Source organism: Rhopalosiphum padi, chromosome 3 (assembly GCF_020882245.1).
Source record: "Rhopalosiphum padi isolate XX-2018 chromosome 3, ASM2088224v1, whole genome shotgun sequence".
NCBI classification, from domain to species: domain Eukaryota; kingdom Metazoa; phylum Arthropoda; class Insecta; order Hemiptera; family Aphididae; genus Rhopalosiphum; species Rhopalosiphum padi.
The window spans coordinates 13,411,147-13,423,442 of record NC_083599.1 but is presented as its reverse complement, the minus strand read 5'-3'; the positions used below and the strand labels follow the sequence as shown (position 1 = coordinate 13,423,442).

Here is a 12,296-nt window from a genome sequence, read left to right as displayed (position 1 = left end):
CCTACACCAATTATACATTATATTCATTTTATGGGTTTTCGTTTAAATTTATCATTGGGTTTTTATTTAGTATCAGTTTTGTATTTTATTAGTTTTGATGGAATAGAAGCATCACTAGTCCGCCAATGTACTATTTGTCATCGATGTACCGATCAGTTCATTTTAATGTGATCGCATTCCTTCGGCGAAAATAGATATTATTATCAACTGTGTTTTGACATATGATTACTGAGTATTTAGTATTATATTACTGAACTACTTAAGCTCATCCCATAAATAAAAAACAATACTTAAATCTGAAAGTAACTCTGAATATTTTATTATTAGTAATACCTAAAATTAATAATTATTGAGGAATAATAAAAACATTTTTCATTCAATACAAGATTTAACAAAGAAGTAAACATATATTCACGTGTCATTTTAACATTTCACCAACCTGTCACCCTTGCAATGACGTGCGTGGTATAAGCAATAGAAGAAATAATTGAACTTTGACATTACAAACAGTCAACGTGATGAGGTACATGCATTTTCCGTAGGGGTAAAATGTTTTCTTTTACCATACGCTTGTAGTGCTAAAATTTATTAATTCTTGACATAGAATTTTATGGCTGACTGTGCAATGTGTGCATGTGATTCCGTCATATGTTGAATGTAATTTAAGTTTTATGACGGTTTCTAAAAAAAAGTAATAATAATAATAATATTAATAACGTTTAGACACAAATGACTACAACATATGTCCTGCTATAAATTAACCATAAAATATATATATAAAAGTATATAGGTACCTATATTATTTTACCTTTTTATTTTATTCGATATCATGACGTTTTTTTTTTTTTTTTTTATTATTACTTCACGTCTTATATATGCTTTTCACAAAAGAGGTTAACGGCTGACCTAATAAAATTACGTTTATTTGTTTATCGATTTGGAATATATTTTATGAATAATAAATAATAAGTCTATTATCAAAACATAATTAGATTAAAAGAAATTATAAATTATTTTTTATACGAAAACGTCAATATTCCTCACACTAGTGCACCAGTCCGTAAATCGGGGATGGCAAATCCATAGCACGCGTTCCCAAAGTGGCACATGAAAAATTAAAATATTTTTCTAACCCAAAATATCAACGAATTGGCATGTAGTATTAAAAAAAAAAAAAAAAAAAATCACATTAAGAAAATAAATAATTAACAAAGTAATGTTATTATATGATTATGTATCTAAACTGACCTTTTTTTTTTTTATATTAATACATTAATGTTATACAATAAAATTACAATAATATTTTTCTTATAATATTGAATACAATATAGGTATAGATAATATTTTTACATGGCACGCTCGAAAAAAAGAAGGTAACCACCACTCCAATAGATGAATAACCATCATCATACTAGCAACTAGTATATTGTAGTGTTGGCATGTAGAATATTGAAGAAACGTTAGAACTCATTAAAAGAACAATAGGTACCAATATTGGCAATATTGCAATATTATTGAAAAGCTAATAAAATTGTAACTACTCGCATTATACTCATCATTTAGCCATAATCATTGATGAATATTGTTAGTACTCGTGCTAAATAAATTTTGCACCATAAGAGTAGGTACTTGACAATTGACTCAAATATATAAGCGTTCATAACGGTTTCTAAAAATTTGTCAACAAAAATGTGTGTGTCGTACCATATTATTATTATACGCCTACGAAAAAAAGATTTTCTATTTAGTATTAAATATTAATATAGGTTTACTATATTTTAAAATGGTTGATTTCTGCACATTTTGCACAGTAAAACTGCTATATAGACTAAACGTAGGTACCTTCATAATAAAAAGGTGTGAACAAAGTGTGTTCGATTCCTATTGTTTCGTTGAAAAAATAGGTCAAAAGTATTTTCTTGGGCGTCGCTTTTGTATATAGAAGCAACGAAACATGTTTAAATCGATTCTATATTAATTTGAATGACAGAAAAATGAGCTTTTATTAAAAACATGCCATATACATCAAAATGCAATCATCTATTTCGTTATTGAGATAATATATTGTATATAAAAATATAAATTTATCATTCGTGTACTTAATAATAATATAGTATGTACAATTAATAATCTTATGTATTTTTAATAACCGCAATGAATCGCTTTCAGTTAGAAATTGTAAATTTATTATAATATGATTTTATTATAATATAATATTATGTTGCCTTGATTTTTTTTTTCATTTATTTATTTATCATCTAATTACTCGTAGTAATTACCCTAAATAAATTAATGTCTGTAAGGCTATAATAACTACTTCATCTTTGTTTATAAGCATTTTGTTTAATACTAATTATTATCAATATTTACATAGCGTGACGATAATAATATTAAGTTTATATAGATAGCTGCTCATTAATGAAAGAATAAGAACCATAATAGTATCCAAATGGTAGGCATTCGAAAATTAAACATTGAAATATGTAGATATAGTTTTAAGACGTTGTATTTTTTAACTTTTTATTTTATTTAATAAACAAAATATAATTATTTTTTTTTTTTAACATTAATCAACTAAAGTTTGGCCATTCTTAATTTAATTTCGTAAACACTAATGTAGTCTATAGTACAATATACAAAGACGTTTTCAGGAATTTTTATTGGGGGAGATATGAAAATGTATTAAAAATTGAGTCGTGGGGACTAAACCCTCACACTCCCTTTCTTATAATAAAAAAAACAACATATATTAAATTATAACATATTATATTTTTGATTAAAATATTACATTTACGAAATCATATCAATGTTTCTTAATTTTACGCGGTTATAATCCTGTGTGGTCACTGGTTTGTAACTCTGTAATCTTGTAATCTAGCTGTATACAAATCAAGGTGTATTGATGCAATATCATTACACGTTGGTATACGACTATTGTGAAAAATTATTACGAATCAAAAAAGTGTTTTGATTATCATCACCATAAGTATTAGTTAAACAGCAAACTCTATATTACCTAAAAAAAAATCTATCCCCCATATCATCCCCCTCCCGTGAGAACGCCCATACCTGAGTAGTGAGTATTATTGTGTCATCTATTGATTGTACTGTATCGATTAATTTTATTGTTTAGGTACTGAAAATTAGAGTTTTAAAATAAATCAAAATACACGATATTCGATATGAACATAATATAATATATTAATATTAAGTTAAGCACCGGTATGTTGTTTCTGGAAAAGTAATTATAATTAGATTAAATTAAAAACCCTATTATAATGGGGAAAACGTACAATTTATTCAAAAAAAATTAAACACTAATTCCACTATTTACGTTTTATAATATTTAACCTTACACAATAATCTTTTTATTGGATTAAAATTCGGTTCGTTTAAATTACAAATAATTTATTATGGTCCATATTCGGCATTTATTTTAAAATGCTTACACAAATGAATCGACCTCCGAGATTTTTTAGGTTGTCGCGATCGACCAAAAAAAAAAAAAAAAAGGTTGTCAATAAAAATAAATATGTATATTATATAATATTATGTACATGCGTGTTACACTTCTTTTATTCGATATCTGTATATAATCTCGTTTTTCATAGTTATTTATTGCATTTTCTAAGTATAATTTTTATATTCGTTGATATAAAGATATACAAATTTACAGAAAAAATTCAAAAATTCAAGAAAATACGAATGGGAGTCGCGATCGACTGGTTGGCAACCCCTGCCATATAATACCTATAATATAAAGATAGGTAATATTTTTGAAAACAGGTTAATTCAAATACTTTATTATAAAAATGAAAATATTCGTTAGTTATCACTTATCATATTTAGTAACTTAGGTTTAATGATTCCTGGACATCAATATCACGTGTGATGATTATACTCATTTACTAATTCAGTTTTCACATCTATTAACACAATTCAACTGACTAAACGGATTTCCAAGCACATTTTTTATCGCAAGACGTATTAAATGAAATCGTATGTCTGCAATAGACGTGCAATAGTCATTGTTACATACTGAATCAGTGAATATATAAATCAAATTTGCTCTGTCATCTGAAAAATAAACTAATTTGGCTTGTAGTAATCAAAACGAAATAAAATGATCTGTATAATATAATAAATACCTTTGAGTATCTAATTAGCTATTATATACATGTCCACAATAACAACAACAATAAAGTATTTTAAGAGATACTTCAAATGCTATTATTATAAATATATATTTTTTAAGACATTTAACTTTATAGTTATACTCTACTCGTTAATTATTGTGCAAGGTAATACGTATAATATTGCTGATATAATACTTACGTTTCATGTACGAACAAGGACGAGTTGACAGCTTACACGCAGTACACATACTATTTAAATGATCCGCGTGTTTGAAGGATGGACCTCACACAAATCACATAATATGAAGCACTCAAGACAAAATTTAACATCCGCAAGACACGTATTGACTATTATGCCTGATCATGTATGAGTATTTAAAACTCAAACTCAATAGATAGATAGGTACTCGTAAATATACATAATAAAGTTAAATTCATTTTAGAAATACCTTATCTGCATGCCTTGTTATAATGTGATATTTTTTTTATATCACAGTATTTTAAACAAATTCGATTAGATATACCAATAATTGACCTCGTGGTTTAAACTCCGTAAATTACCTACAACTACATGAACATTTTTAATAATTGTGTGATTAAATAGTTTTTATAATTGGAGAAAATACATTTTACTTACAGCAATAAGTATCCTTTAAAAGTAAAACTTGAGGTACTTATACTTGAAGATTTCTCAATGATTCTGACATTATATTATGTAATATAGATATTGAATACATATATATTACACATAATATTAAGCCTATTTTATTATAAACATTTATTTTTATGACGAACGGATGACGCTTAGTTTAATTTTATTAGTTAATAAATGTCAAGTACCTACTTATCTATAACATAAATGATTGATAGCCATTTTATTTAAATAATCACATAATCACGACTTTTATTTTTCTGTTCTTCAAATATTTATATTGCATACATCTGAGTCCTGGTTTTAAATCAATCCAAATATCCTATAAATAAAAGTAGGTAAGTAGCAAACTCAAAACCAAATTGTTATTATTTTTTAAATTAATTTTAAATTATGCTTTAACTCTGTGCATACTGATTGGATATTACAGATTGTTTTAAAGAAATATTTAATTTAATAATTGAGTAATGAAACTACAGCATACTGATGAAAAATATATTTTCTATAATTTTTCAACTTCTCTGCATACTTGGTACATTAAATCATCTATCAGTCTTACAGCTGAGACAAGTTTTTCTTCTCTACAACTTATTAGGCTTAATTTCATGATGTAAGAAGATCGAAAAACGTCATTATGTCTTTTGAGTGTTCGTGGATATATCAACATGTAGAATACTGAATAACTATCGTTTTGTAAATAATACGTCGACTTTCGTACGACGCTCAGAATTTTAATTTAATAAATTATATTGATCCAGTATGTGTTTAATATATAAAGTAGTTATATAAATATATAATACTATAAGAATAAGGACAATTTACATTAATTATTATTGTAATATTTTTATTTATTTATTTATTTTAGATAATAATTTGTACCCGTACAATAACAATATAAACATACAGTAGTACAGAACCAAACAAACATTATAGATGGGTCTCATTATCTTTTTGGAGATTAAATAAAAATTAAATAAAAATATAACACCATATCTACGAGTAAATGCTACTTTAACAATAATAAGTACAAGTGATGGATTTGATACATTTATAGTATTTAATATGTTCAAGATAAATATTTATGTATCGCGCATTCAAATTAATACGCCATTCTCTCAGTATCTGGCCCCACCTGTACTTATTAATATAATCCAAATAACACCATGTTAATCAGCAAAACAATATTATCATTCATCACAACCTCTATCATTGAAAAAATATTATTATTATTATTGTTATATATGTATGCATTAATTATTATAATATACCTAAGACACAAATGTTTAATAAATTACGAGTACCCATAATATAAATAATAATAATACTAAATCAAGTGTTTATTTCACTCGGACATTTTGGAGTATAATATTTCACAACAGACAAATATTAATATTATGTGCAATGTAAAACATAATTATGACATATAGATACCTTCTATATAACAAGTGAGCACATGCTGTACAAGTGTTAGGTACTACTTTTGCATGCATATTATGTCCATTATAAGCAATAATAGTAATTTTGAATTATAGAACTGACTTTCCATGAGGTGTAGTTTGATCTACCGAAGGTACAAAAAAAACTCACTCGAGTGCACAGAGATTGCTTTCACTTTTGTAATACCATCACCATGACGTGCCCCAAAAAATAAAATAATATAATTTTTAACCGTTCAATTAACACGCGATTTTGAATATTATAACGAGTTGTTTACATTATAAACTTTGTATATAAGTAGGTAATTTTTAAAGAAATTGTATCAGATGATAATTATTACTATATAGGTACTACAAACATGTAGTTATTGGTCATTAATTATAATTACTAAATTACATTATGGTTTAATGATTTGTGAAACACAATGATGCTAACTGCAAAGAAATCACAATTTACCTACGATTCAAAAAACAAAAATTGACTAATAAGCATATGATATAAAATATATTATATTGATTATATTGCATAATCATATACATTTCATTAATTAAGTTTTGCTTTGATTATTGCAAGAAATACCTGTCATGAAATTTGGCTGAAAGTTTCGTCTCCGAGTTCTGATTAACTAAAAAAAGTCAACATATCTTCTTATTTTTATATCTAAGATTTGAAAATTGAATACAAGTTTCCTCATCAGATTTTCAACTTATTCCACATATTAAGTAGCTCATACAATAGAACTAAAAAATCAGAAAAAAAAACAAAATTTAATATACACAATAAATTAGGACCTAAACATATTTTTTATTACTATTTAAATCTCTTACAGTAAATAAAAAAACCCTTATTTTTTGATTTTTATTACAAATTAAAATTGACCGAGTTATTGGACTTCGAAAGTTACGCGTACGTTTATAATGGGCGTGGACTACGCGTGACGTCAATATCCAGTATAGCTTTGTCTCTCAGTGATCGCGCTTTTGAGAATCTTGTTAGCCGTCGCGTCTCGGTATTTACACTGCCATTTAATTTATTTATTGAAATGTTTTAATTATATGCTTTAAGTTCTGGTGTATATTATTATGCAGTGTATGCCCAGCACAAGCCAAGGAATGTACATAGACATGGTTAATCGAGAAAATGTATAATAATTGTGGTTTTACTAAACATAATTAAAAATAATATACCTATACGGATATATGAAATATGTAGCGTAGAATATCAGGAGAGTTCCATTAGGCTTATCGAGTACCTATATTAGATTCTTCATAAAATCACAGTGTTAACACTATTGTTGGGTGTTAAAATAATTTGCAGAATTCTAGATGTATATTTCAGAAATTTTTTGATTCTTTATGATTCTCAGTTATGATTTATAATTATCGATTATTTAACATTATTACTGTCAAAAACATCATTCACTTACCAGTTACCAAATTAAAATACGTTTTACAAAGTTATTATACTCAAGTACAACATTGTTTATCAATTTGTTTTCTTCACACATATATTTAATTGCCCATCATGAGCAAGTTTGACCAATATTTAAATTATGGTTCAGGTCATAACTGTTTTTCATAGACATTTGAAGTTCACATTTAGACAAAATAACTTATTTAAATGATGAAAAACGATTTTAATTATTTTGTTTTAATTCAAAAATATTATTCGCGGAGACTCGAACATTTTACGTATACTATGAATTCGTGCAAAATATTTTCAAAATATATAGATCAAATTTAGGTATTACCTAAGTTATTACCTTTAACCTATTCATAAGCTTATACCACTAACCTATTCACACTGTTACACAACCTTAGTTGTATTGGCTCAAAATTTAGTAACAATTATGTATAATATTATAATAATATGGTTTAAATATGTATTAATATAATAATTAAATACTATTATAATAAATGCGATGTTTTCAGAAAAAATCTAATTCGCCTACTAACTGTAAAACCAACAGTAAAATAAATAACGTTAATAGCAGCAATAATACAATATCAATAAAAATAATATCATGAAATTTGGTATGATATACTTAGTGAAAGGTATATATAAACTGGCAGACCATCGCCGCTTAGAATTATATTTAAAAACGAACTCATATTATATCGTATACGATGATTTTGTAATGGCATTGAATTAAAATTTAACTCATCCGTTACAGTGACACGTCATTCGACATCTTCTGTACTGCAGAGCATAGTACCCTACAGTTCCTCGTCATTATCGATTTAATAAATGTTATTTATTTATTTACAATTTACATAATATTTTTCTGGTGGAACAATGAATTTAGTTGGTATTATTGAGAAGTCAAAATTAAAAATTCTAGCACTTTCCAAAATGAGTGTTGACCAATTGCCCTCGACGGGGGTTTATGGAATTTTAAAAATATACCAGTTGCTCTCAACCTAATGCATCAATTGCCCTTGCATATTGTTATATACAAATCCGTAAAATAGGGGATGTAAATATGTAAATAATAATTATAGTATATTAAAAATAATAAAAATTGTATTAATAATAATAGCTCACCTACTGGCACAAATGTTCTTAAAGAAATTCAAACGAGTACCTACTTATATTTCTATGAGTAATATACAAGAAACAAAAAATATCACCAATAATCCCGCTTACACATAAAAAGAAAAACCGAAATTGAAAATGTTTTAAATAAATATAAAAATAATAATACTAGCTACTAGCAGATTAGATTTTTTTAAATCTGTTATAGTCATTATTACAAAACATAATACATATACTCTACTATACTGTCTATTTTTTATGTTAAAAAATACAATACCTACACATCTTTATATATATTATTGAAAATATTATTTTTTTTTATAATTTTATATAATTTTACTTTTTTGACAAATTACATTGTATACCATTTATAATTATTGTATTTATCCTTTTATTATAAACATTATTATTATTTAACTTATTTACCTCTCCTATTTTATGGATTGGCATTATAAACCTATTATAATCTTGTATATAATAAAGGAAACTGGTGCATTTTGCTCTAGGTAGTTCGGGGGGAATTGGTATAAAAAACTACTTTTGAAGGCAACTGGTACACGCCCTTCAAAATAATCGGAATAAGTGAATTTTTACGCAAAATCAATTTTGTGTTTTTAATGTACCTACTTAAGTCTAAGTCGTCGGATCTACTACTAACTCCTCTGTTGTCACCGGACGTTAGCCGAAACGCCCAACGAAGTAGCATTTTAGTATAGTTTCAGTACCTATCCTATAAGTACACTACACTACTACTACTTGAAGCAACATTGAAGTATTACAGAATACGCCGAATACGGATCTCTGCTAAAATTCTGCGCGGCTGTGGGCCTGTGGCCCGACGTCGACTATCGCGAGCGTTCTCGCTGATATAAAAGATGCGAAGTCTTTCGGATATCTATACTGTTCGGCTGTATTTTTTATACACGACAAAAATGGGCTTCTCCGATCAAAAGCGAATGCACGGTTTTATTCAGCTCGAACGCTGCACTCTGTCGGTGGCGTATGATCATCGTTGGCCAACTCGCGACCGACCAACACTCCGCGTAGAGCGCACTGCCCTTATTTTATTCGTCGTGCGAATAGATGCGGACAATATACTAGAGATAGCCAACTCGCGATAATGGGCCAAATCAATATTCGTCGTTTTTTGTGAGAATTACAGGGGGTTTTACGGATTGGTTTTCCGTGTTTTCTATTAGGTACGAATCGACTGTACACTGCTCATAGGCGGAAATTGTAGGGGCTTGAAAGGGCTTAGCCCCCTCAAAAATAATATAAGTAAAATATTAACTTTTAAATTATTGTTGGAATGCAAATAAAAACCATAAGTTCGTCTACATGTGAACGTAGTTTTTCACAATGAGAAGAACAAAAACATGGTTGAGGTAATTTATGTTGCAAAATAGATTTAACAATATTTAGCAATCATTAGTATGGAAAATGATATTTCCAAAACAATTGATAGAGAAGTCATTCTGGGATTCATTTAATATATATATATATATATATATATTGTTTTAAAATAAATTGTTTATTATAACAGCTAGATAACAAGGTTGTTACTGTAAATTAATATTTAATAATTTTGTTTTTCTTTATAATTTGTATAACTATTATTATCTTTCTTATATTATATTTAAAGTTAAAATTCAAGTACGCATATGTACGAGTAAATTTATAACACCTATAGTATGTTTAAAATAAATTATGCTTAGTTTTGCATGGTGTTTAGGGTAATATTATAGTAATATAATATAATAATATATAGTATTTTATAATATAATAAAGTATGTTCCCTATATACTTCTATAATAATAGTGTGTGTAAATTCAAATGAAAATTTTTATCTTTTTTTGTATCCATATAAGTATTAAGTAGTGTTATATATTTTATTTTTATCTAGATGAATTTATTTTTATATTATCTTTCATCTTTTTCTAGATACATTTTCAGTTATCTTTGCGTAACAATGTAAGTCACACGAAATAAATTTATTAATAATTATAATAAAATAAATTTTCTAACTTATTGACATTTGTATTATAAAATCATTAATATATATAATTAATTATATGTCTATACAACTGCCAATGTATTTATTTTAAACTATTCAAACGCGCTGCTTTTATATTATACTCTCATACTCGAGTGTCTGTCCTAACCTGTTTGACGATGGCACGTGTAATAAAAAAATTATTATTATTATTATTATTTATTATTATATTTATGAAAATACATACCTGTATTATAATAACGATAATAATTAATTGGAACAACAATGATCGTACAATAGCAACGGGTCGCGTAACTCGACTGACGTCTATTTATTGTAATATATATTATATATATATATATATCCAGATGGCGTACTACAGCTACACCCGTAAATACGAATGTGTCACATAAACAATAATAATAATTTTATTTACAATATAATAATTTATAATAATTGTACTAAAATCATAGTGTAAAATCGTACGTATATACTCGTTAATAATTATACCGGTCGCTTTGTTTAATTTCAACAGTTTACCTAACAAATAAATAATTTAACTCGCCAACTTTAACAATCTAAAACAGCTTACAATGCGACCAAGATTTTCAGTAAACAAACACAAAATACTATCACAGAAATTTTTGTTTCGAGTACGACTCGTTTGCGCACACATAATGTTATATTAGGTTTAAATAATAAAGGTACAACTCGTTTGCGCGCCTATTTATACACTTAAAATTTGTATCTCCAGATTTTAAAATTCGATATTCACTAAATTTATAACTATCTACATTTATACACTTTTTACCTCGAAGCGTTTCAAAAACATTACAAACTTGGAAATCCATAGTTATAATAGTAATTATACGAGTAGTACCGTTTTTGGCGAACAACACTGTTTAAAAGTTTGAAACCAACTAATATCTTATTATCTATATGTTTAATACACGACGATTATTTTTGATATACCTAGGTATAGTACTCTTCTGCTAATGATACATTTTTATTGTAAGATAAACTTATATTGCTACAGAATATTCGAAAATTTATAATTTGTACTGATAATTAAACTACTTAAAAAGAGTTCAAATTTAAAAACACAAAATATGTGTTTACGTAGTGTTTATGTAGTGCACAAATGAGTCATCAATTTTCAGGTAAAAAATGTCAAATGTGCACAAACTAATTGCTCCCTTTGTTTCTGTAATAAATGGACAATTAAAAAAAAAAAAAAAAACTCGGAACATAATGCTCATTAAAACATGTGCCTATAACGATTTACAAAGACGAAAAACTCTAATTAAAAATGATAATCTAACCACCGACACCCAAAATTATTGCGAATAAACTATAGTCATAATATGACGCTGTTTTATTATAATAATTATTTTCTTCATCGTTCAATAATTAATATATATATAATATTGAGTTTATTAAGTTTGAAAACATCAAAGTTCATATTTTATGTTAACAAGATATTCTAAATATACGAGTACAATAAGATATTTTAGATATAATTAAATTGATTTACTCCGTTTTT

General features: G+C 26.5%; 1 long non-coding RNA gene across 1 annotated transcript; it reads right to left on the bottom strand.

Annotated features, from left to right (window-relative positions):
- Nucleotides 1–290: 290 nt before the first annotated feature.
- On the bottom strand, nt 291–4,573 carry LOC132926815 (uncharacterized). The gene is made up of 2 exons (XR_009661536.1): nt 4,336–4,573; nt 291–681 (listed from the first exon to the last, which is right to left on the bottom strand). It is a non-coding gene; the product is annotated as an uncharacterized LOC132926815 (long non-coding RNA).
- Between the last annotated feature and the right edge of the window lie 7,723 nt (nt 4,574–12,296).